General features: G+C 42.4%; 1 protein-coding gene across 3 annotated transcripts in view; it reads left to right on the top strand.

The window, feature by feature from the left end:
* Positions 1–16619, top strand: part of KLHL31 (kelch like family member 31) — a 42992-nt gene that overhangs the window by 13666 nt on the left and 12707 nt on the right. Inside the window, exon 2 of one of the 3 annotated variants that reach the window (XM_057303911.1) lies at positions 15887–16001. The gene's annotated coding sequence lies outside the window, so the exon portion shown is untranslated. Of the gene's footprint in view, positions 1–15672; positions 16002–16619 lie in introns of those variants that run through there. The other 2 variants (XM_026507221.4, XM_026507220.4) reach the window with 2 other exon arrangements.

Below are 16619 nucleotides of genomic sequence, written 5' to 3'. Positions count from 1 at the left end.
ATGAAAGCAATAACTCCTCCACCTGCCTGCTCTCACTGCCAACACTCAACCCTCAGACTGCTAGTTTGAGGAACTCTGCAGAAGGCTTTTACTGGGTGGGCCTTCTTAAGAAGACTCCAGGCCAGCTCCCTCACATGAACCCACACAGCTAACCAGAAAATCTCTCACCTCCTTGTCCCAATGTTGGTGAAAGTACAACTTGCTTCCTGTGTTATTATTACATAACTGCAATGTCAGCCACAAGTGCTTGCTCTTGGACACCCAGGGTCTCCAAGTACCATTGTACAGGTTATAAACATTGTCATCTATGTGGATGGCACCCTCTACAGTTGTGCAGTGTACAACTTGAACAGTCATCCTCTAGAGTTCAGACACTAGTCCACCGAATTCCAGAGAACACAGATCAAGTTCCTCAAGTGACTCCCTCAAAGCCTTTTTCACTTGGATGGCAAAGTGAGGAAGCACATCTCTCCCCGCTCCCCAACCCTGACTAAGAAAAGGGGGAAATGTCAGGGCTCTCCAAGAATTTTCTCCATAAGAATCCTCTCTCTTTGATATCTTTAGCCTCCTCTTTGACCTCCTAGCTCCATCTTAAATTACTTCTGAGGATCACAAAAAGATTTTTTTTACCACCTGGCTTAGGTAGGACACTTTGGAATATGAGTTTATTGTTTGTTCTTATACCTTCCTTCAAATTGGACAGAAATTGCTCTTGTTACACCTTAAAGTGACTTTTAAAATTAATTGACCAACTGTGGACCCAGTTGCTGCTGTACGTGGAAACACTATGTGTAGGAGGATGAGCCAACCAAAGGGAATCAAGCATGCAGAGAACTTTCACAGAAGTGTTGTTTTCCATGAACACAATTTAGATCATCCTTGAAACATCTGCCAGAACAAATCTAAGTGGAAGGGTAAGGGAGCCAGGGAGGGGTCCTGCTGGTGGAGAGATTGAGATTGAATGTAACTATTCACTTGAATTATGTTCTCATGTCTATTAAAACTTGGTCTGGCAAACATCAAAAAGACACAAGAAGGGAATAATCGTAGCTTCTCTTACTGCTCTGTAAGCTAGAATGACTGTTAAAGAGATGTCAGGTCAAATATTTACGAATTTGTGTCATGCAATGGCTTTGAACGCCATCAAAAGATCATGGCCTAAACCCCATAGGATGACATACTGCTCAAGAATGCAGTTGCTGGAGCCATAAGGAGGTGGCCCTCCAGGTCCACACTCATGGGCTCAGCCATGTTTCCCAAAGGAGAGCACGAAGCTAGCATGGCCAGGTCCTGATGGGTGTCTCCCCAGTCCCATGCTGCTCCAGAGTTAGCCTTCCCCAGTGTGAGTTCAAGCAGGAGGCCAGACCCCCACTACCCACCTGCTGAGCCCTTGTCCTGTTGGGTCAGACTTGTATGTTATGGTTTTCAAGGTCAGTGCTGCAAGAAGCAAATGTCCTTCAAGCCCTTCCAACTATGGTGAAACAACGTGGCCATTAGGTGGATAGCAATGTCTTGTTAATGACCCTGATGCCTAAAGACATTGCCCAGTAGGAGTCACAAAACACGTGTTTTTGTTTTGTTACCATGGGCAATGTTGCAAAAAATTAGTGTCCAACATTTAGATATTAGGATATTTCGTGTGAAGAGGTGGGATGCTTTTTTTTTCTTGTCTTAAAATTAGGATCTTTCTCAATATACCAGGCCTGAATTCCTGCATGGCAATGGATAACTCAAACACTGTTTCTTGATACCCTGTGATAACAAACACATTTGAAAATGTAGGCCCTGAAATTGTACAGCGGTGTCCAGTGGTAAGGCAGGTCACACAGTTAATGCAGGTTTGCTTACCTGACTTTAAAAAGATCATCCTAAAAATAAAAGCTAAACTTGATATTCTCTTTAAGGAATTTCATGGACTGCATTGCAATCTCCTGCCCCCGTTGGAGAAACACACTGTAAGAGTCCTGACCTGATTCACCTGGAAGATGCCTCCAAATCTTTCAGGCCCAAATGTTATCTCCTATGCCAGAACATCCCTAGCCTCCTCGGGCTGATCCCCTGTGTTTCCATTACACCTAATGCTAGTGAGCCTGTTTCTGATTACATAATCATCACTTGTGTCCACAACTGGACTGTGAGCAATTGGAGGAAAAAGGTAATAATTTACAGGGTATTCCGAGCATCGGAGCTATAATAGCCAATTAACGCTTCTTTCATAGCGCATCATCCTTCAGGTCTCCGATTAAATATCATTTCTGTGAAGAAAGCACTCAACCTTTCCTGACTCAATTGGCTTTACCAGAGCCCCTGTTACGCCTCTCGAAACCTGGTGAACTTGTTCACAGCAGCTGTTACAATGGTAGTTCATTGGTGGGAATTATTATTATTTTTTAAGATTTTATTTATTTATTTGAGAGAGAGAGAGCACAAGCAGGTGGAGCAGCAGGCAGAGGGAGAAGCAGACTCCTCACTAAGTGGGGAGCCTGACTCAGGACTCGATCCCAGGAACCCGAGATCATGGCCTGAGCCGAAGGTAGATGCTTAACCTACTGAGTCACCCGGGCGCCCCCATTGGGAATTATTTGTTTGTGATGGCGTTCTTCACCATATTCATGAGGCTGGACCCGTATCCTCTTGCTCCTCAATGTATTTGCCCGTCTTCCTTGTACAGTGTCCAGCAGCTATTCTCAAGTGGTTGGACGGCTCATTCATAATCGTCCAGAGTCATGAGTATCCAGCAGAATAATTCTGCAGCCACCCCGGGGCTCCTATTTTCTATCACCTATCTGTGTCTGTACGTTCCAGAAGGAAGGGCCCGTGCCTTCTTTTGCTTACTGCTGTGGCTCCAGTCCAGTGCCTAGTTCAGTGCCTGTGTATGTGGAGCACCACCTGTGCCCACCTCCTGTTCCAGCCACTACCCCAGCCCCCAGTTCTGTGCAAGCATTCAGCTACGTGATGCAGGTATAATGTGTCAGTATCCCACTGGGCCCACACCACATCACTCTCTCTTCCTGCCCTGGTGCTTCTCTGGCCCAAGGTACAGAATCCTGGGAGAACCCACTTGACTCACAAGAATACACAAGCCAGAGGCCAGAGTGTTAATGCCTGTGAGGCCATTCTTGGTCCATGTGGACGGTTACGAGATCCACTTCAGAAATCTCAAGAGGTCCAGGGGGCTGGGGCACAGCAGCCCACAGTGCTAGCCAACTTTTTAATGCATCCTTGTGCTGCTGTCTTCCCCTCTGTCCTTTTTCAGTCTCCTGGCCTCTCACTCCTCCCCGGGATCGTTTCCCAAATACACCTCTTGTCTCAGGCTCTGCTTTCAGGGAAATCCAGGCTAAGACATGATGCAACAATTTGTTGTTGAAAGAATGAATGAATGACCCAGTGAATGAATAAAACCTTAACCATTTTGGAAACAAGAGCATAGTTGGTTTACCAAAAATATCATGAATGATTATTTGCATTCATTAGAGTTCCTAAGAACAATTACCTCTGATAGGTAAAAAATGTTGTCCAAAAGAACATCTTTAAAAGAATACACTCATTAAAAAGCAAGAAGAGAATGGAGGGTGGTTGCCGGGAACTGGAGGGAGACTGGAGGGACTGGAGGGATTCCAGTTTGGGAAGATGAAAAATTTCTGGAGATGGCAGGTGGCGATGGTTGCACAGCAATATGAAGATACACAGCACCCCTGGAATGTACACCTGAAGATGGTTAAAATGATACATTTTGTTAAGTATATTTTACCACAATCAAGAATTATAACAAAAATTATAAGTATAATATGATTACAATGATAAAAAATATGAAGAACATAAATATTAGTAGGAAATAAATACAAATGTTGATAGCTGTGATATGGGAGTGAGATTTTGGAATATATCATTTTTAGCTTCCAATTTTCTCTGCCTTTTTTCTACTGAATTCTTAACCCAATAATGGTGATGACAATGCTATTATTCTTTTGAGATGGCCCCAAAACATGAATCTCCATATTTTAGCTAACACATTAAATTCCAAGTACAAAAGGAGACTTACTAACGAGACTGCCTGTCTTTAATAATGATAGTGGGAAACTTCGTTTTGTTCTCTTCAATTTCTCATTTGTTAGGACTTAATTTTGACAGGAGGTAAAAATGAGACCATAACCATTGTATGGCTTACTTTTGTAATGGACATGCTTATAACATATATTATGTATTTTACAGTCTTATGTGAACTGTGAACATCAAAGGGAGGAGTGCTTTCCCTTTTTACACAAATAAGGCTAAGCCCCCATTAATGACCTCCTTAATCTCCTTTTACCTCCCATTTTTATTGTTATTATATAGTTTGCTACCATTGATTCTACATTAACATCAGTGTTCTTTTATCAAGGTTGTCACACTTTCCTCTCGCACTGTTGTGGATTTAACTAAGTCTGTTTATCCCCAAACTTAGTGATTAGTGTGCGCACTCCATCTGCATCCTGCTACCACTACTGATGGCAGGACTCAGATTCCAGCTCAGTTTCATCACAGCCACCATTTCTGTGTTCTGGAGCAAGTTGCTGTATCTTGTTTCCAACTGACTTTTCAGAAACAGTAGAAGGCAACATAATGAAATTGAGAAATCCTTAAGAATTCCTATATGCATTTTCTAAGGGTCGTCCCATGAAAATAGGTTTTATGGTCAAATATATATGAAGAAAGGTTACATGTTCATCCTCCTGGTAGAGACCAACAATGCACAAGTGTTTTAAAGGCTCTAAGAAGTTCTTCACTAAAAAAAAAAAAAAAAAAAAAGAAAAGAAAAAAAGTAGTAATTTATCTTTGCTGATAAATGAATAAATACCTGACTACTGAAATGTTTCTTTTATGTAACACCAATTTTTGTAAAGATTTTATTTATTCTTAGAGAGAGAGCGTATGCACGCACGGGCATGCACGTGAGTGGGGGGAGGGGCAGAGGGAGAGGGAGAAGCCGACTCCCCACTGAGCGTGGAGCTCTTGAGGCCTGCTTGATCCCAGGACCCTGAGATCATGACCTGAGCCAAACAGCAGACACTTAACCGACTAAGCGACCCAGGCACCCTGTAACACCAATTTTAACATCCCTTGGAATGAAGGTTCTACATAACATACTTTGGGTTTTACAAAAATAAAAGTAACTAAATCGGCAAGGGGGATGCAAGATCTTCTTGGTACAGTGGAGAATTCCCTGTCACTGTAAAAAAGGAAACCGTATGACAATTAGAAAATGGACCATGATATGAAGCTCTTCGTGGCAAACTGAATTGCCTACAGTGACTAGGTAGAAATGAGAAAACCAGCCGGGATGGGTGCCAGGCAACCCACACGTGGGCAATGGAAGTGACACGCGGGGGGCCATGCCCTCTCTCATAGGTGCAGTCACCAATCAGCATCTGCTACTCTTCCCATGTACATGCACCGGCCGGTACTGCCAGACTGTGTGATTGCTTGTGGAACCGCCTTTGTATGGAAATTGTTCTAGGGAACAATGTATTGTTCTGTGGACACCCCTTTATTCAAAAATATTAGTTCAATAAAATAAAAAAAAAGAAACACTGTAAAGGCCAAACAAAACACTTGGGCAGGCCAAATTTGGTCCATAAGACAATTGTCTTAAGTCCTCGCAGTGGCGCTCAGAAATGAGAGCCCCTACCCTCAATGATCTAAAACTGAGAGTTTGGAAATTCCTGTGCCATGTTTTCAACAGTTGGCTTCCATCCCAATCAAATGGCCACCTCTTGCTGTAAATGCCTTCTTGACTGCCTGGGAACCGACTTAACTGAAACACGTGACAAAAGAATGAAAATGCATTGAGTGAGGATGTGAAGGGACCTCCTATGGGGAAAGAATAGCAATGTATACTATCTGGGTTTTGATCAGCTTATTCTTTCCAGCTGTTTTCCACATTGCATGGAGTCACTGTGTTGCCCGAGAGATCTCAGGGACAGCCATCAAGCTTTCAGAAGATAATTTTAATAAATTCTTCTGTTCAGAAATAGCTTTTGCAGTTTAAAGCTGTTTTAGGACAACATATAATTGATCCCAACTTGCATAAACACAAGCCACTATGGTGTCAAGATTTTATGATTGCTGGTCTTCTTTAAAAGGGGGTTGGGGGCCAGAATGAAAATGATTGATGAAACTTTACCAAAATGACATCACATCTCTCCTTTCAACTTCTTCAAATCTTGCATAACGATAGAGCTTTTGATCATGGTGAGGCAGAGGAGAAGTATTTTAGTGGAAGAGCTGGATGGGTGAAAAAGGAGAGCAAGGCAGGAAGGAGAGAGCGGGGCCATCACTTATCTAGGGCATTGAATGAAAGGCGCCTTCAGTCTTTTAATTACCTTTTGAAGGTAATTTGACAATGCAACTAATGAGAAACTAATCTTTGGCATCTTGTCTAATCTTGTTTAAATCTTACTTAATTCCAGAGTTAGTGAGTCATTAATGCAAGCAAATGGGTCATTCCTAGAGTGACAAACTTTCTTGAGGGTTGACCATTTACCAGGCATCATACTGGGTATAGAGATTAAGAAAAAAAAAAAAAAAGACACTACAAGGACTTTGTCCTCCAAGATGTGCCAGGTCAGGGAGGAGAAAATCACATTATCATAATGTGGTAAGTGCCACGAGAGACAGCTATATCCATGGCATCACAGGGACATGGAAGGAGTCACCTAACAGCCTACAGGTGGGTAGGAGAAGGGAATATGGACAGGTCAGGGAAGGAGTCTACAAGAAGGTCTTCGATGGGGAAATGCCATTCAACACCTGTTAGTAAAGTTATATCATGTTAATTCAATATGACCACGGGAACACTGTGGCCAGGAAAGCAAATTCCCGAATAAGAGGCTTCTACATTTTAGATGGGTTAACTCTGCATTAATCCACACCAAATGAGTGTTAGTCCTCAGCTTTCATATGTAGATTGTTTTTATTATTTGATATCTAAAAGCAACCCTCAGTGACTGTATGCTTACAATCACTGGAGAAGCCGGCTGTGTGTTTTGAAAACTGTCATACTTTTAGAAGTACTTGTAATCAATATGTTTTCTCCTTTACAAGGGTGTCTTTATACCAAAACAGTACTGCCACCTTTAAAATGTCCTTATAGAGCATGTGGCTTGCGCGTGCCCTCTTACGTCAAGAACTTCTTAACTATACCAAGCATAGTCCATGCACAGTTGGCATCTGTAGATGTTACTGGAATAGGCTGTGTAAATTCACGAATTGGCTGCAGTTTCCATGAAAGTTTTTACTACACTGACTGACCTCATGTTTATTTTCCAAAAGTAAGAATTTAATGAGACCTTTGAATGCCTCTGTGCTGGACTTACATAGTCAGTGTTTTCTGCTTAAAACCTATGTGTTTAAAATAATGAACTAGACCCCTTTGCGTCACCTTGAAAAGACAATGTTTCATGTCTACTATCTGAAAATTCTTGGCATGTGGATTCTTCTAGCTCTGCCTCTCTTTCATTTGTTTTAGAGAGTCACTAACTCTTTCAAAGATTACTACTCCTGTAATAAAGATGAGAAACTTGGTTGTCCCATGTGACCATCCCAGAGCCAGTCCTTCTTAGTAAAGATAAATAGATTAATGCGGGTGTGACCCTGATGTCAGCTGACATCTCCAAGCCTTTTTGATATTAAATAAAATTGGCTTAACCTTCCTAAATCACAGCCAGTTGAGAAGTTCCAAGCCCTCACCGGGATTTGGGGGAATTAGCCAGGGCCCTAGGCTCACGTGGTGTCACCTCTGACTCCAAGTTACTGCTCTGTTGAGCTGTCCCTCACAGTTCATCTCCACAGCTCTCCTGTCATTTTTGTTCTGTGCCAACCTGGGTGACTTCTCATTGATTTCCACAGAAAACACCCACCCAGAATATTTGTATAGCAGCCTTTACTGGGACTTTTGTATGCCGTGGAGAGCATTTACAGGGCAGAAATGCAAACTGCTGAACAGGAATCATGAGGCACCTTTGTTGGTCCGGGTCCCTCCGCCACCCTGCCGTCAGAAATGGCTCCATCCTCCCTGGCTCCCCCCCGCCCCCGCCCCCTACCTGCAGATGACAGCTTCGGTCTTGTCACTCGGCCAGTCTCCCTCAAGACTCCCACCATCTCCGTGCTTCCCCGGTTTCCAGGCTGCCCTCCCTCCGTTTCTGTCCCTCGGGTCCCCTCATTTCATTATGCAGAAGGGCTGAGCTCCTGAGCCTGTACGCGGAGTAACCAAGGAAAGAAATGTCCTGAAAGGACACCGTGCAGCTCACAGACTCACTCCCGGAGCACCAGAGACACAGACCAGGAAAAGGACGAGAACTAATGAAGACTCCGCGGCCGCAGCCAGAGCGAAGAGCCCCGGACACCACGGCTGCCCCTACAGAACAGTCGAGGCCCCTGCTGGAAGTCCCCGGCCCTCCGGCTGAGGATGCAGAGGCCGCCACTGGCCCTGCTGCCCAGGCAGCTACTGAGAAGGGAGATCGCCCATGCTGCTCGCGGGGCCACCCCGGAGCCGGAACAGCTTCCCCCCTGCCCTGCTCCTGTGCATCGCTAGCTCCCACTTCCTAATGCGGGGTGCAGGCAGCTGCTCGTCAAACCCATGCCCAGCCCTGTCGTAGCCGCCAAGAAGCCCGACAAATCAAGCATCTGGCTTTTTGGCTTCTATGGGGGAGACTCTGCTTCCCACCCAGCCTCATACAGCGGGAGGGTAAACACAACCATCCGAAAGGGGTTCAGATGTCCAGCAGCCCGAGGTAAAAATGTCCGTGTCGCCTTCCATTGTCCATTTGTCTCCTGGCCTTTCTGGCGCCAACCAAAGACTGAACAATAGCCTTTGTAAAACAAAGGGCCACGTTCCCCATCTTTGCCTTCTAGGAACGCAGAAACTCAGTTTTGCTCTCTCAGACTTTCTCTCAGGCTGTCTTCTGCCTGAAAGGAAACTGCGTATTTCAGGCAACCGAAATTTTGGAAGCATCAAGGCAGGTGCCCAAACCCTACTGTTTAAGATGACTCGTCATTTTTTTTTTCCAGGTTCTGTTTAAAGGAAAACTTTAAGACAATTTCTGTCCCTAAAGTTCAGTTTTTATTTTGAGCAGTTTCTAGTAAGTCCTGGGATTGTAATAGAAGGGGTAATTATAAGGACAGGAGAGAGACTCTGTTGACTCCCGGAGGCTGTGTCTTCCTTCCACGTTTTCTTTATACCTGCACTGACCATATACCTGCATTGCCCGTATACTCACAGTGTCTAATACTAACTTCTGGGCACTTGAAATAGGGCAAATCCAAATTTCAACACTTGAAATGTATCGAAAGTATAAAAGACCAGATTTTGAAGACTTAGTACTTACTTAGCATGTAAATTATCTCATAATTTTATATTGATTGTCTATTGAAACAGTATTATAGATATATTGAGTTCAGTAAAATATATTATTAAAATTCATTTCACCCGTTCCCTTTTTCCATTTTCTAATGCAACTCCTAGAAAATTTGAAGTTACATGTGTGGCTTATATAATGCTTATATTACACTGCTTTGCACTCTGAAATACACCTATAATTTTTTAAAATTTTATTTTAATTTCAGTATAGTTAATATATATTGTACTAGTTTCAGGTGTACAGTATAGTGATTCAGCAATTCCGTATATTACTTAGTCTTATCATGATAAGTGTACTCTTAATCCCCTTCACCTATTTCACCCATTCCCCCACCCAACTGGTGACCATCTGTTTATTCTCCAAAGATAAGAGACTGGGTTTTTGGTTTTTTGTTGGGTTTTGTTTTGTTTAGTTTTCTCTTTCTTTTTTTTCTCCCTTGTTCATTTTTTCTTTTATTTCTTAAATTCCACACATGAATGAAATCATTTGGTATTTGTCTTTCTCTTGACTGGCTTATTTCACTTAGCATTATACTCTGTAGATCCATCCATGTTGTTTGCAAGGGGCAGGATTTCATTCTTTTTATGGCTGAATAATATTCCACTATGTGTGTGTGTGTGTGTGTGTGTGTGTGTGTGTGTGTGTAATTATATGTACATACACACATATACCACCTCTTCTTTATCCATTTATCTATCAGTGCACACTGGGCTGCTCCCATAATTTGGCTATGATAGATAATGCTGCAATAAACCTAGGGGTACATGTACCCCTTTGAATTAGTGTTTTTGTATTCTTTAGGTAAATAGTAGTGAGATTACTGGATCATATGATTATTCTAGTTTTAATTTTGGGGGGAGCCTCTATACTGATTCCACAGTGGCTGCACCAGTTTGAATTTCCATCAGCAGCGTATGAAGTTTCCTTTTTTCCACATCCTCACCAACACCTTTTGTTTCTTGTGTTTTTTATTTGAGCCATTCTGACAGGGATGAGGTGATATCTCAGTGTGGTTTTGATTTACATTTCCCTGATTATGGGTGATGTTGAGCATCTTTTCTTGTGTCTTCTGAGAAGAAATGCCTGTTCGTGTCTTCTGCCCATTTTTAATGGGATTATTTGGTTTTGGGGGTATTGAGTTGTATCAGTTCTTTATATATTTTGGATACTAACCCTTTATTGGATATGTCATTTGCAAATATCTTCTCCCATTCGGTAGCTTGCCTTTCAGTTTTGTTGTGTGTTTCCTGTGCTGTGCAGAAGATTTTTATTTTGATGTCACCCCAATAGTTTATTTTTTGCTTTTATCTTCCTTGCCTCAGGAGACATACCTAGAAAGATGTTGTTATGGTCGATGTCAGATAAATTGTTGCCTGTTCTCCCTACTAGGATTTTTATGGTTGCAGGCCTCAAATTTAGAACTTTAATCCATTGTGAGTTTATTTTTGTGTATGGTGTAAGAAAGTGGTCTGGTTGCATTGTTTTGCCATATGGCTGTCCCATTTTCCCAACACCATTTGTTGAAGAGATTGTCTTTTTCCCAATGTATATTCTTCCCTCCTTTGTTGAAGATTAATTGACCATATAATCGTGGGTTTCTTTCTGGGATTTCTGTTCTGTTCCATTGATTGATGTGTCTATTTTTGTGCCAGTATCATACTGTTTTGATTACTCCAGCTTTGTAATGTAACTTGAAATCTGGGATTCTGATCCTTCTAGCTTTGTTTTTTTTTTTCTTTTTCAAGATTGCTTTCGCTGTTCAGGGTCTTTTGTGGTTCCATACAAATTTTAGGATTGTTTGTTCTAGTTCTGTGAAAAATGCTGTGGTATGCACCTATAATTTTCAGTCATTTAGCATGTAGCCCATTCTATTCCTGCATACCACAAAAAAAAAAAAAAAAAAAAAGCCTTTGGGACCAGAAGACACAGTTATACCAAAAATACTCTTATAAAATTCCTTTGCATGAACAAAAACAAAATTTATTCATCATCATTTAGCAATTTTCTAAATTAAGTAATGAACTAACCAATTATTGATCACTAGTACGTGTCAAACCCTGTGTTGTTGATTGGGACTATGGTGATAAACAAATCAGTTACAGTCACTGCTTCATGCAAAATGAAGTGGTTAAATTAGCACAGATCATGGAGCCTGACAATGTGGGTCCAAATTTTGGCTCCATCCCTTACCAGCATGTGCTCTGGGATAAGTTAAAAGTTCTTCAGTTTTCTTACCTACAATACATGAATCCTATCTGATAAAAATATCGTGAGGCTTATGTCAGTTTATAATGAAAAGCACATAGAAGGGTACTATATTAATTATCTATTGCTGCATAAATTAGCAGCTTAAAATAATATACATTTATTATCTCACAGTTTCCGTAGGTCAGGGATCCAAGCAGAGCTTAACTAGAGTCTTTCTTTCATGAAATCAAAGTACTACAAAAGTACTGCACAGTTTGATTACTAAGTCATTAGTTGAGAAGCAAACCTCACAGAACAGCTTCATGTCAGCCGAGGCCACAAACAGCATGTATGACACATTTGAACTGAAAGATTTTGACATGTTCAGAATATAACATTAATGCACATTGCAGATCCCTGGTGCCAGAAACAAGAGTGACAGGAGGACAAAGCTAGTCCTTAGTAGTTTCATCCTCCTCGATTTTAACTGAAGCACTCTCTTGAGCTTTGGCCAACATACAGCACTTGATCTCTTTCCGGTGGCTTTTACCAGGGTGGAAGCACTGTGTTACCCAACTGCCTGTGCTTATCCAGGATGCTTACAAGGGTTGAGGTCTCATCTGAAGGCTCAACTGAAGAAGGACCTACTTGCAAGTTCATGCAAGGGTGGTTGGCAGGATTCCACATCTTTGGGGGATGTTGGACTAAGGGCTTCATTTCCTAGCTGGCTGTTCCTTGTCTGGGTATTTCAGGTGTGACACTGAGTTTCATTAAAGCCAGCAAGGGAGAACGTCTACTTTTAAGGTGGAAGTTGGAATCTTTTGTAATCTAGTCATAGACATCATATCCCCTCAATGCTAAGGTATTCTGTTGTTTAGAAGTAAGTTGCTGAAAGTTAAGAGATTATTTGATGCTAGGAATCCCAGGGGGACGAGATCATTTAGGGGTCATCTTAGAGGCTACCTACCACAGGTACCTGGTACAGAATACATGCTAGCTTTTGTTGTTTATGGCACTTACAGTCCAATGAGGGGTTGTTGAACTGTGGAGGAGAAGGGAAAATAGACAGCTTCTTGGGAGCAAGTTTGAGGACCTTAAGGCAGGAGAGAGATATGGTATATTTGAGGCACTTGGAAAGGACTGGTTTTGCTGGAGCATGAAGATGTCGTAGAGGAAATCAGGGATCAGATGGCTGAAAGGCACTGTAAGCCAGAGAAGGATCTGGGACTTTATCCTGAGGAAATGGAAAGCTATTGAATTTTCTGCTTGGAAGTTACATAATGAAATTTGAAAATATCACTTTGGCTACATTGTGTGAAGGATGGATCAGAGAGAAGCAAGAGGGAACACAGGAAGGCCATTTTGGGGGATTTCACAATGGTCCAGGTGAGAGGTAATAATAGCTGGGACCAGAATGGTAGCAGTGGGAAAGATATTACAGATATGTAATAACAGGACATGGTGAATAATGAGATGAGGAGATGGAGGTGCAGGGTGGTGAGGAGGCAAATGATGATCCCAAGTCCACCCTTTAAAGAACTAGATGGGTAATGGCTTGTATACTACCAAAGGGAATATTGTTTTCTAGAAAGAGCATATTTTGAGGGGGAAAGATGACTTGAGTCTTGGAAATAATGAATTTAAGGATCCTGTGAGATATCTAAGAATATATGAGCTTATCTGCCAAATGCAGCTTTGGGAATTGAAGAGAGCCTAGGAGCTCTGAAGTCCTTTAACCTGCAAGAGTTGCGAGGAAGATCTTCTTTTAGAAAAGGAGAATGAGAAGAAATGACCAGAGCAACTGGAGAAAAATCAAAACCAATAGGAAAAGAGAATTTTAGGTGGAAGTGATTGGTCAACTGTGTGAAGTAATTCAGAAAGGTCAGGCACTGGCAAATGGCCAAGAAGCGAGGTGACTCAGGGTTATTTATGACTTTGGCACAAGCACTTTGGTAGAAGGGCAAACAGGGAAGCTTAATAGGATTGATTTGAGGAGAAAATGGGAAGCAACATGATAGAGGCTACAGATATAAATATACACAATACATCTGAGAAGTTTGCCTTTGAAGAAGTGGGGAGAAATATGGCAGTATCTGGAGGGGCAGATGGACTAAATTGAAAGCTTTGTTTTGTTGCACTTGTGTTAAAGAGAAGAATTTATGTGCCATTAAACAGGTAGAAATTGGCTAGCAGAGATGGGGGTGGGTGGGTAAGAGGAGAGTAGGATGAACTGATACAGCAAGGTTGGTTCCTGAACAGATGTTGTATCTGTAACCCCAAGTTCCAGTGCAGGGGCTGGGTTTAGAAGGAGGGCTTTCCACTTTAACAAGGCACAGAAGGAAAGGTTGTAGACTCCTTCATGGTGCATTTGTAGATTTGGTATTAGAACACTGAATATGTTCTGATAGAATGGCTTTTATTGCCTTTTTAAGAAACCCTTTTCCTTCAGGTGTTAGGTAGCCGAAGCATTCTAAATCCTCGCTACCCCAAGTGTGGTCTTTAGATCAGCAATAGCAGCATTACCTGTGAGCTTGTTAGAAAAACAGAATCTCTGGCCCCACGCCAGACCTACCTTGTTAAAATCTATCTTTAACAAGGTTCCCAGGTCATTTCTGCTTACTTCTTGAAGGGCCTTTCCATAATCATATAACATTATCATAAATACTGATCTAAAGCTGATTTTTATCATACTGCTAGGAAGAGAGTTGAATGCCTTGGTCTTTTACTGGAATCAAGGAGGTGGAGACATGAAGGATCACTTGGGAGTGGTTCTCTGTTAGCTTTGTGTAAACCATACAATAAAGAACTTCTTTGATATACTTCTGACACATTTGAAACTGGAGATCTATGGGCGAAAACAAAGAATTTTTTTTTAATAAAAATAGTTTTCCCTGCTAAAAAGCTGAACGGGACTTAATTATAAGTGGTAACGAAGATGCTAACCAGTGAGCTGAGAGGTGTGGGAGGACTAGAATTCAATATGTATGGAATCATAGAGTCAGAGTTGAAAGGCTATCAGAGATGATCCAGTACAAGTGCCCAGCCAGAGCGAGAGTCCCGACATCACCCAGTCCTGTAGTTTCTTTCACTGCCCCCCCCCCCACTTCCACTCATAAGGAACTGGCTCCTTTTCATCAGTAGGGCCCATTCTCATCATTAGAAGCCAATTGTTATCAGAGTTTTCTTTCCTTATTTTTAATATTTCCCTGAAATTTCTACCCATCAGGCCCGATTTTGGCCATGATAGGCTATAAGAATTTTCACTGAACCCCCTTGTTGCACAACAACCCCCAATACACTTGCTACAAGAATTTCATCCATCCTAAGTCCTCTCTTGGTATTTTCTTCAGAAATATTCACAGCTTCTGAAGCTCTCTTTGTTCCAGCCACCTCCTTCAGGATGCAGAATGATTTCCCACTGTGCCACCAGGCAAAGCAATGCCTAACACATCGTCTGACTAATGAAGAATAATTACAACATTAATTTTCCGTGATCTATTTTTCTATTATTACAGCCCAATATCACATGAACTCTTAGCAGCCATTTCACATCTTCGGAGTCTGTTAAAAACTTGTGGTCAGTTGTAATCCTCTGATTTTGTTTTGTTTTGTTTTCACAAGGAGTGTTACCGAATGAGGTATTTCTACACCTGCATGTGTGCTTGAGTGTGTGTTAGTCTCGGACCTTCCCGTGGATCACTGGAGAGTCAAGGACTGGTTGCAGACCTCAGTGTGGGGCCCTATACCATGACCTAATCATGTTGATGGCACCTGTGAGGTATCAAAGAAAGCACCTTGTCCTCCTAGATGTGCTCCTCTTCTAAAGAACAGCCTATTTATAAACTCAGTCTTTTCAGAGGACCTGAAGTGACCAGGCTGTTTACCTTGCTAATTTTTTATTCACAAACTGCCCCTCTTCTTACCAAGTATGTACCCTGAAATCCCTGCTTCCAACAATTCAGTTCCCACCTAATTAATTTTCTTTCCTTGCAACCAGGGTGACTGACTCTTGACTCTTTTTTTTTTTTTGGAACGACTGAGCAGGCCAAGAAACCCAACCCCTCTCCACCAACCAGAGCCCCGCCTCTGCCCCAGGAGGCCTGGAGCTGAAGGCCAAAGAGGGAGAGGGGACTGCGCTCCTGCTCCGTGGGTGGCAGGCCTGGTGGGGGAGCGTGGGCTCTGCTGTCTCATCCAGTTGGACCGCCAAGGGTCACTCTAAAAATTGCTGCTGCTGGGACTCGTCAGGTGGCTGCTGGTGGCTCCCCACCGTATTTTCCTTCTCCCCCCCTCTCTCTCCACAGATTGCTTCCCAAGAGGAGCCCGCTGCTGAACACTCATCATCACAGGTCCAGACACCACACAGGAGGGTAAGGAGCTGGGGCCACGATCTCCAATTCCTGTCTTCTAGATTCGAGGGTGCGTATGGCTGTGTGGGTGGGAGAGGGCGGAGGTTTCCGCGTGCTCGCGGTGGTCGAGCTCTATCACCGACAGGCGGTTTTCAGCCACATCGCCAAGTTCTGGATCTGAAATTGGGAGCCAGAACACATTCTCTCGAGATGTAAGGAATGCCAGAGATCAGGAGAATGTCCTAGTAATAGAAAGGCAAGAGAGGGATGCCTTTAAAAAGTAAAATGACTCGTCATTCCCATTAATAATTTTCACTCTCTAAAGCCTAATGCCTGTTTTTCTTCCTCCACTTTATAGAGAAAGGAGGGACGAAGTAAAACTCGCAGGTTTTGTTCACAAACTTTAGAATTCCATCTTCATTTTTATAGGAACCATGTAAACGTTTAGTACATGATACTTTTAGATGAAATACAATCAGTTTCAACTCAATTGGTAGCACAAAAATCAGAGGACTCCTTGAATTCCCAGAAATATTCCTATTGGCAAAACAGAAACTCCCCCTATAAAAAGAACACATTTTTTACTTAACCATAAAGCGAGTTTTTGTTCTCAATGTGCACCCATGGCTGTCCTGACCTCTGCTTTACGTTAGAAGAGAAACGGTGACGTGGGAAACCCCCCCGTAAG

The sequence above is a fragment of the Ursus arctos genome, unplaced genomic scaffold (assembly GCF_023065955.2).
Source record: "Ursus arctos isolate Adak ecotype North America unplaced genomic scaffold, UrsArc2.0 scaffold_29, whole genome shotgun sequence".
In the NCBI taxonomy this organism is placed as follows: Eukaryota; Metazoa; Chordata; class Mammalia; order Carnivora; family Ursidae; genus Ursus; species Ursus arctos.
Note: the sequence above shows the minus strand (reverse complement) of the source record. Positions and strands in the feature narration are given on the sequence as shown.